The sequence below is a fragment of the Felis catus genome, chromosome A1 (genome assembly GCF_018350175.1).
Source record: "Felis catus isolate Fca126 chromosome A1, F.catus_Fca126_mat1.0, whole genome shotgun sequence".
NCBI classification, from domain to species: Eukaryota; Metazoa; Chordata; class Mammalia; order Carnivora; family Felidae; genus Felis; species Felis catus.
The window spans coordinates 100,277,810-100,293,833 of NC_058368.1; positions in this window are offsets into that span (position 1 = coordinate 100,277,810).

The following is a 16,024-nucleotide window of genomic DNA, read 5'->3' on the forward strand; positions in this document are numbered from 1 at the left end:
GGGGAGAGGACTAAAACTTGCAATAGACAAATTAAGAGAGCTGAATGGGGACTGAGTGGCTGCTGTGAGGACAGGTTGCCCAGTCCAATTTCCCTTGTGTATCCCAGGCGCCAGCAGCTGTGTGAGCAATCCTGTGACTTCTGGAAGCAGAGGCATATGTGGTCTCATGAAATCGCCCAGTCTGCCCTCGAGTCAGGCCACATCAGCTGACAACACAGGTGTATCCCCACAACTACAGGACTTTGCTAGACTCCTCCATAAATATGGTCAATAAAAGCATGCTGGGATTGTTGCTAGAAATTAATGAAATACTGGGGCGACTGGGTGGCTCCGTTGGTTAAGCGTCATACTCTTGATCTCAGCTCAGGCCATGATCTCACAGTTGGTGAGTTCAAGCCCCACATCAGGGGCTCCGCGCTGTCAGTGTGGAGCCTGCTTGGGATTCTCTCTTTGCCTCTCTCTCTCTCTGTCCTTCTCCATGGTGTACCAGACCATGCCTCACATTCCCTAAGAGGGAATAGAGGTTCATAAGGTATGTGACAGCACACATGCTGCATATGGGGAGAGAAATCCCTAGGGAACATGAGAGGGCACCTGTCCTTGGTGTGGAGTCCTTCCAAATGTCTTCCCTAAGCTCCCTAGGGGATGAGAATGGAGAAATCACCCGGTCCCGCAGCATAAGGAACAAGGCAGGGATGCATTCTCTTTGGACTCCTTCATCTCCCTGCGGACATCCATACCAACATGGACTTTCTTTTCTCCTACGTGTGTAGCTTAGGAGAATGTCTTAGCTTCTGATAGACTGCAGGTACCTTCTGGAGAGACTGAAGCACTTTTCTCCATTTTTGCTTAATAGAAATAATTCAGTCTAAGTGCCAAGCCTGTGTAAATACTTCCTGACAGACGAAACAGCTTATAAATCCTCAAGAGCTTTTTATTCTGTTTGGAAAATGCTTTCCTCTCTCCGTGTGCCCTGAGGCCTTGTTGTGCAGGAAGGCCTCACACTCTAAAGAACAAAGACGGGACTTGGTTGTTTTTTGGTTTGGTTTTTTTTTTATTTAATTTATTATTTTGAGGAGGCAGAGTGAGAGAGGGAGAGAGAGAATCCCAAGTAGGCTCCATGCTTCCAGTACAGAGCCTGACATAGCACTCGATCCCATCAACCTCAAGACATTACTCCAGCCTGAATCAAGTTGGACGCCTAACTGCCTGAGCCACCCGGGTGCCCCAAGGACTTGGTTTTAAAACAAACAAACAAACAAACAAACAAACAAACAAAAATAGGTATCATTGTCCTGGAAGACTGAGGTTCCCTCTGACTCCCCAGTCTTGTCCACTTTGAGCATAAATGCATTAGCAAGAGCAGGAGTGAGCCAGATTCTCAGGATTTCCTTGTCAGCACTGCTGGGTCCTTGCTTGACAGGTGACAAATGGCTTTTCTTCTTTTCTACTTTCACCCTCAACCCCTGACACATCTGAACTCTTCCTTTTGGGTCTCCTCTGGCCTTTGAGAATAACAAAGCAGCTGCATGTTAAGCAGAGGTAAAGTAGCCTTTGCAAAGGTTATTTTGACTTTCATAAGCTCCGAGTAAGAGTGAAGAGAAGTGATTTAACTTGCCTCAAATGACAGTATATTCTGCAGTTCGGAACAACAGCATGTTTGGGGTTTTGCTCATCGTTGTTTTTGGCGTCATTCCGTAACTCCCATCTGACACACCGAAGCCAGTGGAGAGAAGGGGTGTTCACCTCCTACCCTCTCTTCTGAGCAGGACACTTTGCTTTCTAACTCTTTACTCCTCTTATTTCATCCTCCTGATGTTAGCATATGTGTGAGCTATGGAGAATACTTAGAGATAGCCTGGTGTATTTCTTTGTAGATATTTTTGTGTATTATTTACCTTAATAAAGGCCCTGGAGAACAACTTCCAGAGACATGGAGTTGGGAGACCATTCTCCATGAGTCTCTCAAGTTTCTGCACATATTGCCAAAGAAATACTGATTGTCCTTTTTTCTGGGCCATATTCCTAAGGATGTTTATAGAGTGAACAGTCTTGGATAATATAGTATCTCCCACTAGAGCAACGTGAAGACAGGCTCACTGCCCATTATCAAAGATCCAGGTTACCCGAGCTGAGGTATAACCCACTGTGGCATAACCCACTGCATGTGCTGGTGGATTATGACTTTCTTAACAGTGCCCTGTGGGATCTACGGCTAATAGCATAGAAATGGTAATGCTATTTCTGCGTATAATAATAATTAGCTGTTCTTTGTCTCTGATCCAAGGGACTTGTGTCTTCTGCTAACCTCCATGAAACTATGGCAAGCTAACTTGTTTGTATGTAAGTTATAATCTCCATCCCTTCCTAGTTGTTGACACATAGTTCCAATTTCAAAATGATGAAGATTTACTAATGCCCAAAATGATGACAAGGATTCTTAATGTACTGATGCTATATCAAACTTCTCAGGATGTCCTAGCGCTTTCTAAAATTCTCAGAAACTTATTGTATATGTGTAGAACAGTAAGTGCATTCGTTCACTGTTCTCCTTGAATCATTATTTCTGGAAACTTCATAAAAGTTAGCAAAAAACAAAAAACAAAAAACCACTCAACTTTCAAACCACTCTCTTGATGGTATTAGGTCTTTGATCCATGCACTAAGGATTAAGCCCTGTAAATGGCTACAACAATTTGTGTTCACTAAGAACACAAAAGGTGTCTCTGTTCCCATTGTATAGTTTGGTCTAATTATTCTGAGTCAGTCACCTTTTCAAATCAATTTATGCCTTTACTTCAAAAGTGAATGAGACAGGCACCCTCTTGCCTTCATGGATCATATGTAGGTTAATGGGAAATACAACATTAAAAACTATAACATAAAAATTATTTAATAAGTTAAAATACTACAAGTGAAAAAAAGACTATGAAGTACTAAGAAACATGATAGAGGATGTGGTGAGTGATTTTTTTTTTAATTATTCTCTGAGATGTCAAAAGTAGCATAGGTTAGCAAATAACAACAGAGCAAAACTATAACTCTTTGAACTGAGATCTTTTTCCTTCTCTTTTTCCCCCTTGGATCTTACAGATAAATAAGAAATAAGAACTGAAATGTCTCTGTTCTTCACAAATTTACCTAAATAAAGTAACATTTCCACTAGGTAAAGTGGATGTTTGGAAGGTTTCAGGAAAATCAAGAAAATCTCTCTAGAGAGAGATGACATTGCTTCATCGACCATTTTTGAGGAGACGCTGAAGTTTGTGGGGGCAGTTGTGTGGATTAGAAGCCACAGGGAGTGTGCACAGTAGGCTAGATTTAAGACCTGAATTTTCACACTTTTTCAGTCATGTTATCTACCTCTACTTAGGTGCCTATAGCCTGTGATAAATACCTGAACTGTTAAGTATTAAGATAAGTCATTTGAAATAATGAGGAGGGAGCCACATATAAAACAATGGATAGTTGACAAACAATTTAAATTAAAATTCCAGAAAAACAGAAACTTGTAAAATATTCTAGTCAACTCTCAGCTTCTTTCGATTCACAGTTTAATGTGAGCAGAAAAATGGCAAAACAGCAGAATCAGCTGATAGTCTAGAGCCATAGGGAATAGTCTGTATATCCTATGCGTCTGTCACTTTGTCTGTCTGTCTGTGTGTGTCTCTCTCTCTCTGCATGCATATAAAGTATATTTAGCTCCTTAGTTTTCTGAATAATCCAAACATTTGTGTTTGAATTCGTGAACTATTCCAAATGATGCAGGTAATTTGCTAAAATCTGTACTCTGGCCTCGTGTTGGCAGCATTTAGTCATAAAATCCAAGATATAAAAGCTATCTTTAAGTGGGAATGAAGAAGGCATGGGATGGGGAGGGATTTGATTGAAGGATGGTTAAAAAAAAAAAGAAGAAGAAGAAGAAGGTATTATTATGTTCATCTAGATTAAAGGAACCTAATCCACTTGAAATTATTCTTTTAAGAGGGTGCCAGGAAGGAATTTATTTTTCTTTGTAGTGATGCTAGGACTTGAAATAACTTAACTAGCAATTAGTGACTTCATGGGAAAGCAAAATATCCTGTGTGTTTGTGTGACTACAGATGAAGGCCAAGGAGCCAAGATGTGGTAGACCAGTTGCCTTCTTGTGTGAGCAATGGTAGATGTTTATCTGATTCTCCTTGAAGGCCACGGGTATATCCACGAGGCTGAGGCTCCCTGCCGAAGCACGCAGACCGACCCTTGCTATCCAGCAAACGGTATCACCCCAGCTCTTGCTTCGGGTTTGATGAGCCTGACTGACCTACGTGGCTCACTTTGGACAGGGATTCGTCTCTGTGATTGTCTCTTGCTCCTAAAAGTGAACGCCACCTTACACACTGGTATACGATTTCTGGTTTGATGTCACGGCGTTGTTAGAGAAGTGTGTTTTGTCTAACTGGTGGTAGCACAAATGCCCTCGCCTCCATTGTGTGCATTCTGTGAGACTTTCATCCCTGACTTCAAAGTCAAATTTCTTTCATTTCTTCATGGCTTGTGAAGGAGGGAATCCTGGGCCGAGGCATAGATGGGGATAAAACGCCTTCTGATGTCAGAGGCAAGACTTGATTATGTTGCCTCTGTTTGGAAATATCCACATGGCGTTCACGTTCTTTCTTCACATCCGACGCTTGCATGTAACAAAATTCTGGTGTTTCCTATGGGACTCTTGGTAACTGCTACGACTTTATATGAATTACAGCTCAGGACGATAGAAACCACTAACTCCTGTTGTGATTTTATAAAGGAAATCCTCTTGCTCGATCCAAGTCTGTCTCACAGTGTCAGCACAGAAAGCAATTGTGTTGGGTTTATAAAGGCCCTGTTAGTCCTATCTATCCCTACCAGAATGGATCCAAGTGACACTTTCTTGAGAATTTGTACAGAGGAAACCATTTCCATTTAACCACAATTGAAACTAAAACAAATATTTCCTTCTGTGGAAAGTTACCCTACAAAAATTTCCACTGACAAGTGGAAGTGTTGTCAATCAGTGAAGCCTTATAGATGGTATACTTGTGGATGCATTTTTAAGTGGGGTAGAGTAGGGGCTCTTGCTGAGCTCTTACTATATATCTCCTAGGCTTATAGCGATACAGACATTTACCTCAAGGGCTGGTTTGGGGACTGGATGTGTCATAATCAGTGGGGGAATTTAAAAAATACTGCAGATTTGAAGACACTAGCCCCAGGGACTCTTATTCAGCCAATATGAGGCAAAGCTTTGGAATCAGTACTATTTATGTCTCTTACTTGATTTTAAGATCTGCCATGCTTGGGAAATAGCTTCTAAATCCCTAAGAGACTTCAGTTACTTTTTCCTATAATGCTTTTTCATGAAAACACGAAGAAATAAGATGATAATTTCTAATCATGTCAAAATGAATGTTCTATTGCTCTTTTCTTCGGTTGGTTTTTATTTTTTCAAAAAACAAGAAAGAAAAGACAAAAACGTGGTGGTGGCAAAGCACTCAGGGGGAGGAACCAGGTTAGGCAAACTTAAGTAATTGTCAGATATCTTTTAGGTAATCTTGGGCCCTCTCTTTGTCCACGGTTGCCTAGGTGTCTGTACCAGTCAGGATAAATTAGGTTATATCCTGGAAACAAACAGTCCCCAAATCTCAGTGGCTTAATACAGCAAAGCATATTGACTGTGCATGCTACAGATCCATAAAACCGACTGTGGCTTTGTTCTGCAGCATTTCCTCTGGGGTTCAGGCTAACAGAACAGTCTCTGTCTAGAATATTGTTGGTTATTATGGCAGTGACAAAGAGGACATGGTGAGCCACATGTAGGCTCTTAGAGCCTCTGTCCAGGCAGTGCCACACAGCCACACCTAAATTCCATGGGGAAGGGTGTATAATCCTCCAACAGGGAGGGATAGCAAATATTTGAGAGAGTGCACCACATAATTCTTGTCAGAAAATAAATAGTGCTGGTCTTAAACCAACAGAAAACAAGTATTTATTGAGTACCTACCAGGTTCAGACACTGAGAATACATCAGTCAATGGAAAATACAAAATCCCTGAAGTCCTGGGGCTTTCACTGAAGGAGTGGAGGGAAAATAAAAGTAAATATTGTTCTCTGAAGTAAAATAAAGAATAGCTACGAACGATAAGATTGTAGGGCGTTCTATTTAAAGTCATCAGGTAAGTGTCTTGTGAGATATTTGAGCGTAGAATTTAAAGAAGAACATGGAGTCCATTCCAAAACCTGGAGCAAGAGACGTTGAGATGGGTAGCAGCAGTTGCAAAGATCCTGAGGCAGGAACATATATGGACTGAGAGGAAGTAGAGAAAGTCCAGAGCAGATAGATCTCTCCATTCCAAAAAGGAGAAATAGGAAAGAGGGGGTAACAGGTCTCAAATAATTCCAAACTTCAAGGCAAAGTCCATGAGATCTTTAAGGCTCAAGTGTCATCCTCTTTGGCTTGATGTCCACCCTCCAGGTCCAGAGGTGGCAGATGTCCCACCTTCCAGACACATTGGAGTGGAAGTCCCACCTCATGGACCCACTAGGGTTGTAGTCTTGTCACTGAGGCTTTGCCCAATTGAGGTTAGACCTCCTGAAGGCTCTGACCAACCCCACACCCACAGCTTGAGCAGAGACCATCTGGCCTGTTGGGAATTGCAGTGATGGCCTCCCTTTTTGAACACAAGGAGGTGGTGGTGATCATCTCTGACTATAGGGTTTTGTCTTATAAACCTCTGAAGCCCACAGTCTTCCTTCATCCTTTGAATCTCCTTCTGCTTCTTCCTTCTTTGCTTAACAATTCCATCTTTAAGTCATTCCTGTTGTCTCACATTTTACCATGAGTAGTCAGAAGGAGCTAAGCCATACCTTCAACACTTTGCTTGGAAAATACTTCAGCTAAATAGTCCATTTCATTGCTCACAAATTCTACCTTCCACAAAACATCAGAACAGAAATAATTCAGTCAAGACATTTAATACTTCTTAAGAAGCGTTGCTTTGTCTTTGATTTTCAGTAACATGGTCCTCATTTCCTTCTCAGATGTCATCAGAATGGACACCATTGTCCATATTTCTACCAACATTCTGTTCAGGATTATTGAGAAAATCTCTAAGAAGGTGAAACTTTCTCTATAGCTCTCCTCTTCTCCTGAGTTTTTACTAAAGTCAACTTCAATGGTCTGCTCAGGGCAAGATAGGCTTTTTCTAGAAAGTACCTCAAAAATCTGCCAGCATCTACTCAATGTCCAGTTCCAGAGCTGTTTAGGTATTTGTTAAAGCTTCACCTCATTTTCAATACCAATATGTCTTAGTCCATTCAAGATAATAGGAACGTAAATTTATTTCTCACAGTTCTGGAGGCTGGGAAGTCCAAGATCGAGGGAAATTCTCTGGGGAGGGCCACAGTCTGGTTCCTAAACAGCAGTTATCATGCTGTGTCCTCAGATAGTGGAAGGGGTGAGGGAACTCTGTGAGCACTGATTTCTAAGGGCACTAATACCAAGAATATCTAATCACCTCCTAAAGGCCTCACCTCCTAAGACCGTCCTCCTGGGAGTCAGGATTTCAACATATAAGTTGTACAGGGTTAGAAACATTTGGTCTAGAGGAAGTTCATTGGTCATTTTCGCAAGAGAGGCTTAAGTGAAGTTGGCAAGAATTTAAAAGCTTGACTTGAGGGGCTCCTGGGTGGTTCAGTTGGTTGGGCGTCCGACTTTGGCTAGGGGCATGATTTCACAATTTGTGGCTTCAAGCCCCATGTCTGGCTCTATGCCGACAGCTGGAGCCTGGTTCCGATTCTGTGTCTCCCTCTCTCTCTGCCCCTCTCCTGTTCACACTATGTGTCTGCCTTTCTCAAAAATAAATAAACATTTAAAAAAAATTTTTTTAAAAAGCTTGACTTGAGTGATAATGGAACCTGAGAATTTGGAGAGCAAATGTAGACTCTCTTAAAAGGTTTCATGATAAATGGGAACAGGTAGCTAAGGCCCACAGCTTATCAGTTCTTTTCTATTGTAATTGTATAATTTTACATACTTACCAGCAGTACTTGGAAAGTCCCATTTTTTCCACATCCTTGCCAACACTTGGTATGGTCAGCTTTTGTTAATTTTACCCATTCTAATGAGTATACAGTTGTATCTCAATGTGGTTTTAATGCATTTCCCTGATGACTAATGATATTGATCATCATTTCATGGGATTATTACCCACTAATATAGCTTCTGTTGTAAAGAATCTCTTCAAATTTTCCACTTTTTTTTTTTTAGAGGTTTTTAGTCTTTACAATTGAGTTATAGGAGTGCTTTATGTATTCTGGATACAAGTCATTTGATATCTGGTTTGCCAGTAGTTTCCCATCCTTCATGGCCCGCCATTTTATGTTTTCTTAGTGGTGGTTTTCAGTAAGAAAATGTTGCTAATTTTTAGGAGATCCAACTTACCAATTTTTATTTTATGCTCCATGCTTTCATATTCTATTTAAAAAGTAACTACCTACCCCAAGATTGCAAAGATTTTTTTCTTATACTTTCTTCTAGAATTTTTCTCATTTTGTGTATTATATTTGTGTCTATGATTCTCCTTGAGTTAAATACTGGGTATCATGTGATGTGAGGATTGACGCTTGTATTTGCCCTCGGAATATCCATTCGATATGACAGTATTTGTTAAAATCACTTTCCAATTTAATAGTATTGGCAACTTTGTCAAGACTCTATTGACCATACATACTGGCTTTACTAAATAGTTGGGCAGTGATCCCTTTTCCTCTTTTTTAAAAAATATATTTGAGTAAGATTGGTGTTACGTCTTCCCCCAGTGCTTGATAGAATTCACCAGTGAAATCATTGGGACCTGGACTTTGTCTTGCTGGAAAGGCTTTGATAACAAAGTACTTTGCTTTAATAGATGTAGAGTAACTCATAATATTTTTTCTTTTTTTTATATTTAATAAAATTTATTGTCAGATTGGTTTTCATGCAACACCCAGCTCTCATCCCAACAGGTGCCTCAATGCCCATCACGCACTTTCCCATCTCCCCCACCTCCCATCAACGCTCAGTTTGTAATATGTTTTTTCTTATGTTAATTTCAGTATGTTATATTTTTTGGAAATGTATTCATCTCCATATTCCAATTTTTTAGCATAAAGTTATTCATAGAATTGTCTTATTGTTCTACAATGCTTGCAATATTGCTAACCCTCTTAATTAGTGATATTGGTGATTTTTCTTCCCCTTTTTTTCTTGATTAATCTTGGTAGAATTTTGTCAAATTTGTTGCTGTCTTCAAAAAGTCCATTTTTGGCTTTGTTTAGTTTTTTGTCCATTTTCCATTTTATTGATTTCTGTTCTTATCTTTATTATTACTTCGCTCTTCTTTTTTCTGGTTTCTTGAAGTGAAACTCAAGTCAGTGCTTTTAGATCCTTCTTCTAATTTCTAACATAACTCTGGTTGGAAATAAAGTATCCATAAAGGTGAGGGTTTGTGTATGCATGTGTGTGTATGCGTGTATGTGTGGGCGTACTCTAATTCTATTATATTAATCTATGTTTAGTTTTAAACCAGTACCATATGGTATTGATAACTTGAGATTTGCAGTAAGGTTTGAAATAGAGAAACATGAGTCTTCCAATTTTGTTCTTCAAGAATGTTTTATTTATTCTGGGTCCATTTCATGAGCATCATCTCACAAATTTGAAATTCTGTATTTTCATTGTCATTCAAATAAAAATGATTTCATTTTTTTAAGTTTATTTGGAGAGAGAGAGAGAGCGAGCAGGGGAGGGAGAGAGAGAGAGAATCCCAAGCAGGCTCTACACTATTACTGCAGAGCCTGATGGAGGGCTTGAATTCATGAACTGTGAGATCATGACCTCAGCCAGTCAAGAGTCAGATGCTTAATTGACTGAGCCACCCAGGCACCCCCGCCCCCTGCCCATGATTTCATTTTTAACCCGTGACTATTATTTAAGTTCCAGATATTTAGGATTTTCCTAAGATGTGTTACTGTTATTGATTTCTCACTTAATTCTTTCTAGTAAGAGAACTCACTTTATGTAGTTTTGATCCTTTTACTTCTATAAAAACATGTTCCATGACCCCACATATGATCTGTGTTTGTCAGTGTTCTTTGAGTACTTGGGGGAAAAAACCTGTATCCTGTAGTTTTGGAATGCCGTGTTCTGTAAATTAGATCAAGATGGTTGATGGTGTTATTCAGGTGTTCTGTATCTCTGCAGGTTTTCTTTCTCACTGCTCTGTGAGTGCCGAGAGATGGGTGTAGACATCCCCCACAACTTCAGGCTGTGCTTAAGATTGCACAGGCTCAAACTGAGACTTGGGGCATGCCCTTCTCTAGCTCTACCCTCTGGGGTTCTTCTGTCATACTCCGGGCCCTGGAAACTTGTATTCCTCACTCACCGGCCACATATATGGGATATTTCTTGGAAGTTTAGCCGCTCACAGTTATCACTGATGTAGCACTTGAGAACCAGCCTGCTGTTGGGGCAAAACCACAAGAGAGAAGAGAAAAAAAGGAGAAACTCATTCCAATGTCATTACTTCTCCAGGTTACAACTCCTTTCCACAATCAACCTGTTTTGTTTTGTTTTTTTTTTTTCACTTTCCATGGTCCTCAAGTAGTTTTTTTGTGTGTATTTTGTCTAGAGTTTTCAGTTACAATCCATGAGAGGAACAGAGCACATGTGGATGGAGATTTTTGTACCATGCCAGTATTGAAATGCCCAAAAAGTTTTAGAAGTTTTACATAGAAAAACTTGATCTTTTCACCAGAGATTCCGAACCTTGTGTTCTTTTCCCTATAACGTATTCCTTATCCCCAAAATATATAAAAATATATATTCTATATTGTTTCTTGTAGCACTTTCAAAGTTCTGTTGTTTGTTTTGTTTTAAGCATGCTCACTAATCCAACTAAAATTATTTCTTTAATTTTTGGCGTGGAATAAAGTGGAGATCTAACTTTAATTTCTTTTTCACTTTAAATGGATAATTGTAGGGGTGCCTGGGTGGTTCAGTCGGATAAGCATCCGACTTCAGCTCAGGTCACCATCTCACAGTTTGTGGGTTCGAGCCCTGCATCGGGCTCTGTGCTGACAGCCTGGTGGAGCCTGGAGCCTGCTTCGGATTCTATGTTTCCTTCTCTCTCTGCCCCTCCCCCACTCCTGTTCTGTCTGCCTCTCTCTCAAAAATAAATAAACATAAAAATAAATGGATAATTGTCTAAATACCATTTGTTGTGTAGTACATCATTTTTCTACACGAATTTATTTCCAGATTGTCCAGTCTGTTCTCTTGATTTCTCTAGATTATTGATTTCCCAATATCTATCATTATTATTTTCATCCTTTTTGGTCAGAATGTTTATTATTCTTGTTTTATACTTACCATGTTTTCTAATGTTCAAAAATTGAGTGAAGTACGAACCTAACTATTTTTTAAAAGAAAGCCAGTGTTTCCAACATCACTTTTTATGTAGAGTCCCTCAGACACATACACATATAAATGCATTTCTGGGTTCTGGATTCTCTACACTGTTCTCTTGTCACCTATTTTTTTTTTCAACATTTTTTATTTTTATTTTTGGGACAGAGAGAGACAGAGCATGAACGGGGGAGGGGCAGAGAGAGAGGGAGACACAGAATCGGAAACAGGCTCCAGGCTCTGAGCCATCAGCCCAGAGCCTGACGCGGGGCTCGAACTCACGGACCGCGAGATCGTGACCTGGCTGAAGTCGGACGCTTTACCGACTGCGCCACCCAGGCGGCCCTCTTGTCACCTCTTTATGTATTACTTTTCCAACATTTAGCAATACTGTGTTAAACCCTTTTTGATCATGATGTGTATGGTCCTTTTAATGAAGTTCTAATATTTTCTATACTATGGTGACAAATGTTAACGAGCCTTATTCTGGTGATCATTTCTTCAATAAGAAAACGTGCTAATATTTTATTTTGTGTTTTTGCAACTCTATAAGAGCAGGACTGTTGTGTTTTCTTCTTTTAATCTTATAGTCTGATTTTGTATCATCCATCCATAAAATGTTTGGGTCCTGGTTTTTTATTGTATTTGCTTTTTATCTATGCTGCTGGACTATTCTGTTTTTTTAACTTCTTAAGGTAATCTTATTAATTTCTATTTTTCTAAGAAAGTCAGTCATTTTGGCTTTAAAAACTACTTTGTGTTGGGGCACCTCGGTGGCTCAGTTGGTTAAGCATTTGAATTCAGCTCAGGTCATGATCTTGTGGTTTGTGAGTTCGAGCCCTGCGTCAGTCTCTCTGTTGACAGCTCAGAGCCTGGAACCTGCTTTGGATTCTGGGTCTCCCTCTCTCTCTGCCCCTCCCCAACTCACACTCTGTCTCTCTCTGTCTCTCAAAAAAAATGAATAAATGTTAAAAAAAAGTTTTTAAATAAAAAATTACTTTGTGTAAAAATATTCTCTATTTTCAAAAAAATTTTTGTATTTAAAATTTTGATCTCTTTATCATTCCACTGTTTTTTAGTCTTGATCAGATTACTAAAGGTTTTGTTTATTTTATTGGAACTTTCAAAGAGGCAACAATTTCAGTTTACGTATATATGCTGTTGTGCTATTCTTTTTTAAAGAATTAATTTCTTTTTTTTTTTTAATTTTTTTTAACGTTTATTTATTTTTGAGACAGGGAGAGTCAGAGCGTGAACAGGGGAGGGTCAGAGAGAGGGAGACACAGAATCTGAAACAGGCTCCAGGCTCTGAGCTGTCAGCACAGAGCCCAACGCAGGGCTTGAACTTCCTGACTGTGAGATCATGACCTGAGCCGAAGTCGGCCGCTTAACCGACTGAGCCACCCAGGCTCCCCTTAAAGAATTAATTTCTATTTCTACCTTTTAATTCCTCTTCGAGTTTCCTTGCCTGTGTTTTTTCATTCTTCCTCTAGCTTATGTTAACTATTTGGTTCCTTTATATTTAATATTGTATCAAATACTTCCAAGCCCATTTTTTATGATTATCATTTTGTGTGTTTCTCAGTTTCACAGTGAACAGATTTTCCTGTTTTGGTTTCTCTCTTTTTTCCCCATCCTTTATGAGTTTTTGTTTGTTTTGTTTTGTGGCACCTTTGTCTACCTCAGATAAAATTTTTTGGTCTACTTGTTGTATTTCTTAAAAAGGTTTATTAAAGTCTCCCAAATTAGAATCTCTCTTGTTGTTTGACTACTCCCTGAGCATACGTTCCAAATTACCTATTGATTGCAGTTTTGATGGCTTTCCATAACCTCTGGAACCAGCTCCAGAGGGGGAGAGCCGAGAAGACAATACTCCAGGGTCCTTAATGCAATGCCTATCGCGTCATCTCTTTATCTCCCTAGCTGGAGCCAGATCAGCAGTATTCTTGGCAAGGCAGACCCTGTCTCTGGAGGTAACTGTATGTCATTAATGAGCAAAGCAGTCTCTCTCTCTCCAACATTATTTATAAGATTTCCTTGATGTGATGAGGGAAATTGAAAACTCCCTGGGGAAATTCTTTGTATACACTCTGCACACTCAAAATGTCTAAACTGTTAAATGACCAAACGACTTGGACAACAGGACCTCCTTTTTCCAAGGAAGAAAGTGTGATGCGTAAAAAGGTTGAAAATGCCATGGCTTCAGAAAAGTTGTTCCAAAGCAAATTACAATTCGAGTTTATTACACCTAGAACATGTTTGTATATGCTACGTAATTTTATACTAGCAGCCATCCCACGACAAAAGCAAAAAAGGTGTGATTATTGTCACCATTCTGAAGGATACCATTGAGTATCAGGGATCAGAAGGGATTCATTCAAGTCATCTAGCCCAAGATGCAATCAGTATTGGAGTGCACGCCTTATGCCTGCCAAGTTCAAGTTGCTTTCATTTTCCAATAGCAATGTCCTGAAACCTACAGACTCAATTTCCGTAGGAAAGTTCTCCTTGGATTCCAGTCCCTGTAGCTGGTGGGATTTTGGAAGTTAATTCCTCAAGTGTAGTTGTTGAATAGATATTCGTTGGGTTTTTTTTTTTTTTAATTTTTTTTTTATCAATGTTTTTTATTTATTTTTGGGACAGAGAGAGACCGAGCATGAACGGGGGAGGGGCAGAGAGAGAGGGAGACACAGAATCGGAAACAGGCTCCAGGCTCTGAGCCATCAGCCCAGAGCCTGACGCGGGGCTTGAACTCACAGACCGCGAGATCGTGACCTGGCTGAAGTCGGACACTTAACCGACTGCGCCACCCAGGCGCCCCAACATTGGTTTTTTTTTTAATTAATTATTTTTTTTAACCGAAGTCAGGTTGGCACACGTGTTACGTTACTTTCAGGTGTACAACGTAGGGATTCGATAACCCTGTGTGTTACGTTTTGTTCACAAGTGGCGCCTACCATCTGTCAACATACAACACTGCTTCGATACCATTGATTAGACACCGGTTGCTTTTAATAGAAATGTGCCGGATCTCTTCATGCTTTCTGCCACACTGCACGTCAAGAGGCCAACTTACATCCAGAGTTATCTGCTCCCTTGTCTTTGAGATTTGCTAGGGTGGATCAGTGGAAGTGCCAGTGGACCTGAGGGAGGAGCAGGGTGAGGTTCAGGCTTTTGTACCCGTTTCCTCCTTGCGGGTTGATTTGAACTGGCCAGGGAGTTGAAGACCCCAACCTTCTTCGCCCAGTTCCCTTTTTCCCTCTTCCAGTAGCAATTTCCTCCCCTTGATTTCTCAGGCATGGAGCAAAAGTGCTTTTTTAGAGTTACTTTCCCCAAGTCCTGCACCATCCCTTGGGGTTTCTCTAGGCCCTGCTCATAGCTTTGCAAGGGTCTCTTTTTAAACAATCCTCAAATTATCCAATTTGAATGTGCCAGCTGTTTTTTGCAAGAACCCTGACTGATAAACAAAACAGATTACTATTATGTTTATAGCTTAAGTCAAAAAAAAACATGGGGTGAAGGAGCGAGTTTCCTCGCCAAGCCAAAAGCTATTCATAGACTTACATCTGATTACTACAGTTTTGGAAAGGAGTTGGCTCTTTTAATATATTCTTCATTGGGGATTACACATTTTTCTGGACCAAAATCATAATCGGATCCAAAAGATTTCTAATACTTTGTATATTGTTAATAAAATTTAACAGTAAAAGGGAAACAAAAGAGAGAAAAGGAGACAACTTTTTAGTTTCCAAAGCAGAGAGAAAAAATTATGTATTATTCCTAAATCACTGTGTTGTCATGCAAACTTCCCTGGGACACCACCCTAAGAAGTCCCTTAGAAGACTTAGATCCTCCTGATTCTGATTCTTGGGGAGCTGAAGCAGGCATGGGGCACTGCAAGGGCTCACTTTGCAGAATTCAATGTTAAGAAGGGACTAGGAATGTGCTTACATGAGAAAAGAGAATTTGAAGCAAGACATTTTTAGCAGGCATCCATGTGTACATGAGGATTCACACGTGCACACACACGTATATCTCTCTCTCTCTCACACACACACACACACACACACACACATCTAGAAAGGCAACTCTGTGGAGAAAATGGTGTAATTCTCAGAATTCATTCTGGTGCTTGGGAACTAGATGGGAATGATGACTATTACTTTCCTTTTGAGCCTAGGGCAGGGTGAGGTACTACGATGTTTGGTATTTTCCGCCAGTTGGCCACAATTTGGGTGGGTGGGAAAATAAACTTCCTTCCCGTTCTCCTCCCTATTCCCCTGCCACGGGTTAAGTTTTAACATAATGCCGTAAGGAATATTATCATTCAAAAAAATAAGAAAGGAATCAAGCTACGTAATTGCTTAATCAATATAGGACAGATTTCCTCTGTCAAAGTGGAGTGGAGCGTTATCTTCCAGTGGATTTGTTTTCCTGTTGTTTGTACTAGAGAAAGACTGACTGCATTTCCCTCTTTTGCATTTTCATGATAAGTAGGCGCGAAATCTAAAATACAATGGTTGTGCAGTCCCTGAAGTGTGTGAAGTCAAGGCAAGCAAGAGT